Source organism: Mesocricetus auratus, unplaced genomic scaffold, assembly GCF_017639785.1.
Source record: "Mesocricetus auratus isolate SY011 unplaced genomic scaffold, BCM_Maur_2.0 Super-Scaffold_4256, whole genome shotgun sequence".
NCBI classification, from domain to species: Eukaryota; Metazoa; Chordata; class Mammalia; order Rodentia; family Cricetidae; genus Mesocricetus; species Mesocricetus auratus.
Window position 1 is genome coordinate 7001024 of NW_024429182.1, and position 12618 is coordinate 7013641.

A 12618-nucleotide genomic window follows, 5' to 3' on the forward strand; every position below is an offset into this window, starting at 1 on the left:
CCTAAGAACTGCAATGAAGGTCAGATAGTGACACCATCCAAAGACACCCAAGCCAGACATTACTTAGATAGCTGCAGTAATCAAAAAAAAAATTGTCAAAGTGTGTTACAACAAAATTTACAACTTCAGTTATAAAGCATTGATAACTGCCTGGAGTTGTATCTACCACAGTCAAGACCATCCGTTGTCTCCCAAGAAGTTCCTCAAGTCCATTTATAGCCAATTTCTTCTGACGAGCCCTCATGTGACTGTAGATCTTTCTCTTTCTAAATTTGTGCCTTTTGTTAACATTCATGTGAGTGGATGAATGTGTGGAATATAGTCTTTTATCTAGATCTTTTTTCACTTAGACTTAAACTTTCAAGAAATACCTATGCTGGGGCTGGAGAGAAGCCTTCGTGGTTAAGAGCATCTCTGGAAGAGAGTCTGGAAAGGCTTATAACACACCATAGCTCCAGTTTCAAAAAGTCTGATGCCCTCTTCTGGTCTCTTGAAGACACCAGCCTGCATATGCACATGCTGTATACACATACACATAGGCAAAGCTCTCATACACATAAAATCATTTTTTTAAGTTTTCTGAAAATCATCAGACATGGAGTTTGGAGTTTGCCTACTAAGTTTTCAGTCTTTCTTTGACCCAGTGTTTCCCTACTGTGCTTCTTTCCTTCGCTTTTGGAATGGTAATGTATATCCTCGGCCATTATCTGTTGCAAGTATGTGATCTGCTATTTGATTTTTATTTTTACTGATGATTAGAGTTAAGAGATTGCATGAATCTCAGAAGAGATTTTGAACTTGGGACTTTAAAATGTTGTTGAGCCTGTTATAGACAATGGGGGCTTTTAAAGTTGAACTAAATGCATTTTGCATTATGATAGTTTTATGAGTGGAATGTAGCACTTTGGATGTAATTGACCCCCATAATCTCATAGGGAGTGGCACTACTAGGAGGTGTTGCTTTGTTGGAGTGGGTATGGCCTTGTTGGAGGAAGTGTGTCACTGTGGGGGCAGGCTTTGGGGTTTCTCATGCTCAGGATACTACCCGGTGTCTCAGTGGACTTCCTGTTTCCTGAAAGACGTAAGACTCTCAGCTGTTCCTCCAGCACCGTGTCTACCTGCACGCCGCCATGCTCCTCACCATAATTATAATGGACTACACCTCTGGAATTGTAAGAAAGCTACCCCAATTAAATGTCTTCCTTACGAGAAAACATTTTTTAAAGTCCATGCAATTGAATATTTAAGTTGTTTGGTCTTTGGGTTTTTTCTTCTTTTTTTCTTGTTTTTTTTTTTTCTTGTTTTTTTTTTTTTTTTGGTTTTACAAGACAAAGTTTCTCTGTATTGTTTTGGAGGCTGTCGGTCCAGCCTGGCCTCGAACTCACAGAGATCTGCCTGCCTCTGCCTCCCGAGTGCTGGGATTAAAGGCATGCGCCACCACCACCCAGCTGGTCTTTGGGTTTTAATATAGCTGTTAGTTGTTCAACTGTATGACTATATACAACTTGTTTACTCATTTACCTGTTGATGGATATTTTCATATATTCAGATTCTCTCTCTCTCTCTCTCTCTCTTTCTCTCTCTCTGTGGTGGTGTGGCTCTTACATCTTTTCTCTTTCTCAAACTTGCTTTATCTAAGTCTTTGAGTTGCCACATAACTTTAGAATCAGAAAAAATAATTTTTCTGTTTTTTTTATTGTGTTTAGTGAATCAATTAGCCTGACCAAGGTGGACTATTAACAGTTAACAGCTTCATGACATCAGGTATATGAACATGCTTGCACAGCTCCATGTTTTAGTCTCTCTTTAATTCCTCTTCATTTGTGGTTTGTAGTTGTTGGCAACCAGACTTTAGGCATATTTCTTTTTTCAATTTTCCCTGGATATTTCATGGATTTGAAGATATTGCAAATGGTGTTATTTTAAAATTTCAATATCCAGTTGTTTGTTGTTAGATCAGCCTTCTCGTGGTGACATGGATGAATTCACTGGTTCTGGTCAATTTTGAGATATAATTTTATGCCTTTGAATTTTCTATTAAGACAACTATGAAGTAGTTACAAAAATAACCACTTTACTCTTCCTTTTCCAATATATCTGACATTTTCTTGGCTTGTTTTCCATTTAGGACTAGTACAGTGCTGAGCCAGGGTCAGCACTGACGCTCATCTATCACTTTAAAAGGCAGAGAGAATAAGTTACATCTTTAATTGTTATATATGGTGTCACAGAAAGATACCCATTATCACACCATAGCAGTGAGACTAAATTGACCCCAAAGACTGATCAGACTCTGCTTTGAGAAACCTCAGCAACAAAAATTACAAACATAAAACTGATGCACAAGAAATTTTGCAGCATGCCAGAAACCTTACTAACACTTAACTGATTCTCTCTCTCTCTTTCTCTCTTTCTCTCTCTCTCTCTCACACACACACACATACACACATACATGCACACACACGCATACATACACATGCATACACATACACACTCTCACACACACAACACATGGACACACATACACACTCACATAGATACACACACATGCATGCACATGCACACACATACACACACACACACACATGAGTGGGAAGCAGTATTACCTCTCATATATTCTCTTCTTTCATAAATTCATATGATTAGGGGAGTTACTTAGCAGAAATTGCTGAGGGGTCCTTATATTCTTCAACCTACTCTGGTCCACATATTTTAGCCAGTCATCAACTCCTTTTTCTAGATTTTTCTAGAAGATTTCTACTCTTACCCCATAAGGAGAAAGTGTAAGATGTTTGAGGTTGGTTGCTCCTAACCTGAAAAGCCTAAATTGGTAGAAAAGGAATAAGAACTTTGAGAGAGCAGGAAGAGAGGCAACTTGAAAAGAGAAAGAATACTTCCCTAGACTATGTCATGGGTATAGCACACTATCCAAGAGCATGAGTGCCCATCAAACAGTTCCCTCATGCAGCAGATGCTGGAACGGCCTTGAGATAGCTCCAGGAAAATTTGCACTTGATCTGGTCTGGAAGTGAGAAGTTATGAGGACTCTAGCAACAAGGAGAGTCAAAATATTAAGGAGGTCAACAAATAAAGCAATCTGGGGACTTTTCCCTCAGAATCCTAGGTTCTTCGGCATTCTCAGGAAGGGGTAGGAACTGCACAAAGATGAAAGTTCTATTTTGCCAGCAAGAGTAACAGAGTTCTGTGGAAACATTATATGGAAGTGGCTTTGGGGTAAACACAACAATCTGCAATACACGGTTTTCAGACAGCTCATCCTGTGGCTCATTTCTTGGTTATGTTGGCAGTGAACATCTAGAAACAAGAAAATAGCTATGGAGTTTGAACGCAAGATCTACCTTTGCCTGTTAGAGAAAGAAGGTGTAGCAACTTTTCAAGCATTCACTAGCCTTATTCAGTTTCAATGCCTGGGCATGAATGTATGATTTTAGCCTTGTGCTAAAATTCAAAGAGTAACCTGTCCTGTTGTGGGATATCTGTACACTGTGTGAAGGTGCATTGCTGTGGTTGGTGTAATAAAATGTTGAACAGCCAATAGCTAAGCAGGAGTTATAGGTGGGATTTCTGGGGAGAGAAAGGAAGAGGAGGAGGAATCTATGTGCACGGGAGATGCTAGGAGACACTGAGAGGAAGCAGGAGGAGAAAGATGGAAGAGAGGTAACGCCACATGATAAAACATAGATTAATATAAATGGGTTAATTTACGTTATAAGAGCTAGCTAGGAGTAAGCCTAAGCTATAGGCCAAACTTTCATAATTAATAAGAAGTCTCCATGTCATTATTTGGGAGCTGGCTGATGGGACTCATTACAGTGTCCATCATTAATGCTTCCCTTGAACAATACAGATCTCCTTTGGAACTTTACAGAGAGGAAAAAAGGAGTTGAGGTAAAGAACTATGATCCAAAGACACCCGTGGAGAAGCCTTCAAATGCTCTCTGTTCACTCGGCAGAAAGCATTAGCATTCTCTCAGTCCCCATAACATTAAATTAAGTATGAAGAGGATTAGTTGGTTCAGGGGAATCCAAGGGGAGGAAAATAGAAGAAAGATCAGGGATGCCCCAGGCCCTAAAGAAGCCCCCAGGGAACCCCGGGCAGCCATACCAGCCTTATTCCCTTCTGTTTCTACAGTGATTCTCATCTTCCTCTTTCCCTCAGACAAACTTTCTACATGTAAGAGCACAAGTCAGCCCACAACATTCCAGTTTTATGAGTTTACTCCCAAGGTTCTTTACTGATCTTTCTGGCCTTGGTACCAAAAATCCCAAGGAATCAAATTACAAGCCCAGTTGGGTCATAATCCCCACTGGGTCAACAAACTGCAGAGAGGAAGAACGCATCCCACTAAGGGCATGCCATTTCATGTGAGGATGATGTCAATGACAAACTGTACAGAAGAAGAATGAATCATGCTAAGTACATGCCATTTCGTGTGAGGATGATGTCAATGACTCAAACTTCAGAGGAAGAATGAGCCATGCCAAGGACATGCCACTTCATGTGTGGATGATGTGGCTGAAACGCTGTGGCAGCCAGTGCATGCAGATGAGAGATGCAGTTATCAGAAGACGTGGGAGCAAAGAATGCTGGGTAGCAGTCCCTACCTACAGCATCTGCTAATAACATTTTACGTACAAGTTGGTGTGACTTGCCATGTGAATAATCTCTCATGGGCTTTCATGAAAATACCTGGTCCCCTAATGGGTTACTGTTTGTAGAGGATGTGAAACTCCTGGGAGAAAGGTCCTACCAGCTGATACAGTGCAGCTTTGACAGTTAGGGGCAGGTGCCACCTCCTGAAGTCCAGGAGCTAGCCCCGAACTCATCAGCACCAATCCTGACCAGCCTCCCCCAAAGCTGCTAGGACTGCAGGTGTGCACCCCTACATCTGGCTCCAGCCCCACTTCATAACCCAGTTGTCTGAGCCCCAGCTGGCCATGACCGTGTTACACCTGCCGTCGTGATAAACCCATTCCAACACCGTGATTTTTCTGCCATGACGGACTGTATCCCTGAACTTCGAGACTAACTAAGCCCTGCTACCTTAAGCTGCTGTGGTCAAATATGTGAAAGTCAGATCAGTAAGAAAGGTAACTAGGACTTCACTTCCCAATGGGTAAAGTGTTTGCCTTGTAAATATCAGGACCTGGCTTTGGATCCCAACACCCACAGAGAAACTGAGCACGGCAGCATCTGTACCTTGGGTGTGCGGGGGAGGAGGCAGAGGTAGGAGGATCCTTGGAACTGACCAGTATCATCCAGGAATCTTCTCAGGTCAGGACTCAGTTTCCTTTTCTGCAAAGCTGAGGAAGTTACAGGCTGTCTTCGAAGGTCCCGGCAACTCTAGGGCTCCATTTTTTTAGAAAGTCCCCTGTGGGGAATTAGACCAAACCCTAATTAGAAGATAACAAGTTTCTTCCTAAGGAAACTCACTTCCAAACCTATTATCTGGGGTCTTCGAGGGGAGTTGCATATCTTTGGAAGTCTTCCTCTATCAAGAAAATCACCTAATGGTGGGATCAAAAAGTCTTCTAATTAAATAGCTCTTAAGTGAAATCAATCACATATGATTTGACTTACTTAGTAAATTGCCTCTTATGGGGCTGTGGTATGACATTGCAATCGGAACACCAAAGGGCACTCAAAATGAAATGAGACGCTAAGTGCTCTAGCCACAGGAAGTGGGGGGGGGCAAGCCTGACCCAGACAAAGTAGGGAAAGGGGATGAACATGAGCCCAAAGACTGAGGAGATGAGCTTAATGACAACCCCATAATAAGCTGCTATTCTCCATCATACCAGTCACCTTGATAGGGGGATTACACGGATTAACTCCAGTTTTGTTCCAGAATTCATTTTCATGATGACAGAAATCACTGTGGTGAGCAAAGCCCTTTAACCTGAACTGCACGTTTAGATATGAATAACTGACAGTCACTTATTGTTTGGAGAGTCTGGCTTCACAACAATGAACATTTAACAGGCTCATACTAAAAGCCAACTCGGTGCTGCCTGCTTAGCGGATGGGATCTCCATCACTCTCACAGCAACCCAATGCAGACACCACCGCTACCGTAATCACTAGGGCAGTTCGGCATGAGCCAAGAGCTCAGCTCTGCAGTCTGAACTGCCAAGTCAGGGTCTCGGCTCTGCAGATTTCCAGTTCTGTGACACTGGGGAGGCTGGTTATCATCTTTGTCCCTTGTTTATTGCTTGGGAAATGAGAGTGGACATAATTATACCTCCTCGGGTATCACTGGGAGAATTGAGTTACTAAACATGAAGAGGTTGAAATGAAGTCTGATGCTACACAGTGCAGTGCCTGTTGTGGAGTATTGGTTTAAGATGTGCTGCATTTGCTTATGCTGTGGAACATTTGTTTAATGATGCGAAGATGGGTTGAATTCTTTTGTGCTGCGATTGTTTAGCTGTGTAAAGCTGTGTTACGCTGCCTGCCCAAAACACCTGATTTCTCTAATAAAGAGATGAGTGGCCAGTATCTAGGCAGTAGAGGGCTAGGCAGGGCTCCCAGGCAGAGACAATAAATAAGAGAGAAGAGGGAGAGTAGGAGGACAAAGAGGAGAAGGAGAGGGGGACACTGGGGGCCAACCACCCAGCCACACAACCAGCCGTGGAGTAAGAGGGAAAGAAAGGTATAGGGAATAGAAAAAGGTAAAAGCCCAGAGGCAAAAGATAGATGGGATAATTGAAGCTATGAAAATCTGGGCTGCAGGCCCCAGTCAGCACTGGGGACACAGCAGAAGCTGTGCTCTGGCGACAGCAGCAGCTTCCAGAAACTATCCGACCACCAGAACTGAACTCTCACCTTCATCCCCAATCACTGTAGCCATGGCAACACTGACACCTGGAGGAGAGTCCTCCAGAACCGTGGATCCACCTGCGGCGAGAGGAACAACCATCTGAGCCATGGGCCCACGGACACCCAGAGGAGCGATCACCAAAGGTTCAGCCCTGCCTGCATCTGAAGGAGCAGTCAGCGGAACCACAGCCCCCAACTGGAGGGAGAGAGACCCCTGGAATCACAGGCTCCACCTGTACTGACTGGAGAAAGAGATGGGTAGGCAACAAGGTAAGAACACCCTCATCAACACAGAGAGCAATTCAGCACCACCAGAAACCAATGGTGCTTCAACAGCAAGACCTGAACACCCCAGTGCAGAAGAAGTAGAAGGAAACAGTGTTAAAACAACTTTATGAAGATGACTGAGACCCTTAAAGAGGAAATGAAAAAATCCCTTAGAGGAAAAGACAAAAAAATCGGGAGAGATCAACAAAGCCCTTAACGAAAACCAAGAGAAAGCAATCAAACAGGCAAAAAAAAAAAATGGTTCAAGATTTGAAAACTGAAATGGGGCAATAAAGAAAACACAAACCAAAGGAACTCTGGAAATGGAAAACCTTGATAGACAATCAGAAACTACAAGATGCAAGCATAAATGACAAAATAAAAGAGATGGAAAAGAGAATCTCAGGCCTTTAAGATACTACAGAGGAAGTAGATTCATTGGAAAAGAAAATGTTAAATCCAAAAAGTTCTTAACACAAAGTATACGGGAAATTTGACACACCATAAAAAGACCTAACCTGAGAATAATAGGCATAAAAAGAAGGAGAAGTCCAGCTCGAAGGTACAGAAAATATATTCAACAAAACCATAGACAAACACTTTCTAACCTAAAGAAGGGCAGACTTATGAAAGTACAAGTTTACAGAATGCAAAATAGACTAGGCCAAAAAGAGTCTCCTTGTCACAGAACATAATAATCAAAACACTAAGCATACAGAATAAAGAAATAATATAAGAGGTGCAAAGGAAAAAGGCCAAGTAACATATAAAGGTAGATCTGTCCGAATTACACCCAACTTTTCTTTTTTTATATTTTATATTTTTATTTTTAAATTTAAATTAAAATTAAAAACAAGGTTGCTTCACATGTCAATTTCAGGTCCCTCTCCCTTTCTCTCTCCTCCCCCCCCACCCTTCCACCAACACCTCCAATATGCCCTCATTTCCCCAGGGAGGGTGAGGCCCTCCATGGGGGTGTCCATAGTCTGTCATTTCATCTAGGGCAGGGCCTAGACCCTCCCCCAAGAGTCCAGGGTGAGAGTGCATCCTTTCATTGTTGCATGGGTGCCCAAAGTCCATTTGTATACCCGGGATAAATACTGATCTACTACCCAAGGCCCCATAGATTACCTAGGCCTCCTTACTGACACCCACATTCAGGGGGTCTTGATCAGTCCCATGCTTGATTCCCAGCCATCAGTCCCTTCTGACCTATAAAAAGACACAGGCTAACAGACTGGATGCAAAAGCAGAATCCATTCTTCTGCTGCATACAAGAAACACACCTCAACTACAAAGACAGACATTACTTCAAATGAGAAAAGGTTTTCCAGTCACATGGACCTAAGAAACAAGCTGTTATCGTTATCCTAATAGCTAACAAAATAGGCTTCAAACTAAAATTAGTCAAAAGAGATAAAGAAGGTCACATCGTATGTTTCATAGGAAAAAAATCTATCAAGATGAAGTCTCAATCCTGAACACCGGTGCCCTAAATGCAAGGGTACCCTCATTTGTAAGATAAACATTACTAAAGCTTAAATCACACATCAAGCCCCACACACTAATAGTGGGAAACTCCAACACCCCACTCTCACCACTGGACAGGTTTGCTAGACAGAAACTTGACAGAGAAATAAAGGAACTAACAGATGTTATGACTCAAATGGGCCTAACAGACATCTATAGAACATTCCACCCAAACACAAAAAAATACACTGTCTTCTCAGCAGCCCACAGAACCTTCTCAAAACTTGACCACATGCTTGATAACAAAGAAAACATCAACAAATACAAAAAAATTGAAATAACCCCCTGTATCTTATTGGATCACCATGATTTAAAGTTAGAATTCAACAACACTAATTGCAGAAAGCCCATAAACTCATGGAAACTGAAAAATGCTCAATTAAATAAAGAAAGAAATAAAGAAAAAATTACAGACTTCCTAACATTCAGTGAGAATGACAACACATCATACCCAAATTAATGGGACACATTGAAAGCAGTAATAAGAGGAAAGTACATAGTACTAAATACCTACATAAAGAAGCTAGAGAAATTCCACATTAGCAAATTAACAGAACAACTGAAAGCTCTAGAACAAAAAGAAGCAAACTCATCTAGGAGGGGTAGACAATGGGAAATAATCAAATTGAGGACTAAAATCAATAAAATAGAAACAACAAGAAAAATGGAAAGAATCAATAGAACATAAAGTTGGTGCTTTGAGAAAATCAACAAGATAGACAAAACTTCATTCAAACTAAGTAAAAATCAGAGAGAGAGAGAGAGAATCCAAATTAACAAAATCAGAAATGAAAAGGGGGACCTAACAGACACTGAGGAAATCCAGAGAGTCATCAGGTCATACTTCAAAAACACATACTCCAAAAAATTGGAAAATTTAAAAGAAATGGGAAATTTACTGGATAAATACCACATACCAAAATTAAATCAAGACCAGATAAACAAATTAAATGGACCTATAACCCCTATAGGAAATAGAAAGTCATCAAAAGTCTTCCAAACATAAAAAAACAGAGGGCCAGAAGGTTTCAGCATAAAATTCTACCAGAACTAATTCCAATACTCCTCAAATTGTTTCACATAATAGAAACAGAAGGAACATTGCCAAACTTTTCTTACAAGGCTACAGTTACCCTGGTACCCAAACCACACAAAGACACAATTAAGAGAGCTATGGACCAATCACCCTCAGGAACATTGGTGCAAAAACACCCAATAAAATACTGGCAAACCAAATCTAAGAACATATCACAAAAATCATCCACCATGGCCAAGTCAACAAAAAAAGGAATGGTTCAACATACAAAAATCCATCAGTGCAATCCATCATATAAACAAACTGAAAGAAAAAAACACATGATCATCTCAGTAGATGCTGAAAAATCCTTCACAAAATCCAACACCCCTTCATAATAAAGGTCTTGAAGAGAAGAGGGATAACAGGAACATACCTAAACATAATAAAGGCAATATAAAGCAAGCCAACAGCGAACAGCCAAAATCAAACTAAATGGAGAGAAAATCAAAGTGATCCCACTGAAATCAGGAACAAGACAAGGGTGTTCACTCTTTCCATATCTGTTCAACATAGTACTCAAAGTTCTAGCTATAGAATAAGACAACAAAACGAGACCAAGGGGATACAAATTGGAAAAAGAAGTCAGTTATTTGCTGATGATATGATAGTATACATATGTGACCCCAAAAATTCTACCAGAGAACTACTACAACTGATAAACACCTTCAGTAATGTAGCAGGATACGAGATTAGTTCAAAAAATCAGAGGCCCTCCTACATACAGAAGAGAAACAGGCTGAGAAAGAAATCAGAGAAGCAAAAACACTTTACAGTAGCCACAAATAACATAAAACATCTTGGGATGACACTAACCAAACAAGTGAAAGACCTGTATGATGAGAACTTTTAAGTCTTTGAAGAAAGAAATTGAAGAAGTGTTCAGAAAATGAAAAGATCTACCATGCTCTTGGATAGGTGGGTTAACATGGGGGAAAAAAACATGGCAATATGACCAAAAGCAATCTACAGATTCAATACAATACCCAAAAAATTTCACAGACCTCAAAAGAATAGCACTCAACTTCAGATGGAAAAACAAACAAAAAAAAACCCAGGATAGCCAAAACAATCCTGTACAATAAAGGAACTTTGGAGACATCACCACCCCAGACTTCAAAGTCTACTATAGAGCTAGAGGGCATTTCAGATCCTGGTTTTACTGAGTTGGAACTAAAGTAAATAAACCACCATCATCCCAAATCACAGTTTCCTCCCAGGGAACTTCTGTATCTCCATTTGTTGACCAGGGGGACAAGAGAGGATCTGAAATGCCCTCTAGGAGCTCTTTCTGTTTCACTTAAAAATAAATGATATATCAGTAACACAGAGAAGGTGCCTGGAGGAACAGCTTGGTTGGTAAAATGTTTGCAGCACAAAAATATGGACCCTGGATCAGTGACCAGAACCCATATTAAATGTCAGGAAATCGTGTGTCACCCTTCTCCAAATGCCTGTTAATAAACTCCAGCTGGTCTCCAGACCACAGACCACACCAAGTCTCTCTGCACCCCCCCCAGTCTTCTCTGCCCCCACAATCCCTGATGCTGACAGCAGTGCTGGGGTAAAACTCCACAAGTGGGCAGCTGTCTCTGGTCTCTCTTTTACAACTCTGATTCCCTATCTTACTGCTAAGAGTAAACTGAGTGCGAGCATTTTCCTCTTGTGAAGTTTCCCCTCCGAGTTCAAGCAGTCCACAGATGACATTCCTACAGCTTCTGATCTACTTGAACCACCGTGATCATGGTGTCTTGTGGCCACAAGGTGTCACTGTTGGAAGAAGGCGCCATGCAGTCCTGTGCTTGCCCACGGCGAAGCAGACATTGCCGGCTGCTACTGAGACAGGGGGGAGTTTCCCCATGAGACTGAACGTGTCTCTTACAGTCCAGTGCTGTAGTTACCCACACAGGATGGAGCAACCCAGGTAAGCTAAGACAATCACCCTGCTCCTGTGGTGGGCACTGTGAAGTTACAGCACAAAGATTGTGAAATTAGGAGGGGTAAGCACGGAGGCCAAATTATACCACCAACCACAGCGCCAGAGTAAACTGTCACATCAGCATCTCGTGGGATCACGTGAGATCCTAAGGGTAAAGTACTGGTAACCTCTTCATGCTTTTAGATCGACTTGTTTGGAACAGTTTATCTGAAACCACCCATAGCTAGTCAGTCTCCACATATACTGAGACAGGAACCCGGTGGCAAAGACAGATGAGGGAATAATTGCTTTAGAAATCCAAAGTTATAGACGGTTGTGAAATTGAGCTCCAAATTAGTCTCCGTCTTCCAGGCAGGAAAGATAGACATGAAAACACAATGGCTTCTATATCTCCTATTACCTCAGAAAAAGAACAAATGCTCTGGGCCTGCAGGGATGGATCGGGGTGAAGGTGCTTGCTGTTAAACCTGAAGACCTAAGTCGATCACTGGAGCCCACATGGTGGAAGAAGAGAACTTAACTTCTACATGGTGACCTCTGACCCCCGCACACGTCATAGCACATTCACACATGTGTCAAGTAATTAAGCGCTCTCTGAAAAAGAACAAAAGCCACTTTATCACAGTAGGTAAACATTTGAGAGCTCAGATTGCTGATGCGGCACTGTTTATGTGGTCCACTAAATAAAATACTTTAAAGTTTTTACTGGAAGCTGGACCATGAGGTTAGAGGCTTGGAGATGTTGTACTGTGTCTTGTAAGCCATCTATTTAAGTGAAATAGGATGATGGTGATGATGATGTCGGGGCTATAGTGTGTCCCTTTTAATTGACTATGTGCCCACCCAGCGTTAGGACAAACTGTCAGATTCAGTTCAGTTCATCACATTATGCTGTAACTTTGTAGAAAAGGTCTCGAAGGTTAGCCGCAGATCCCAGAATCAACAGCTAATCTTCCCGTGAAAAAC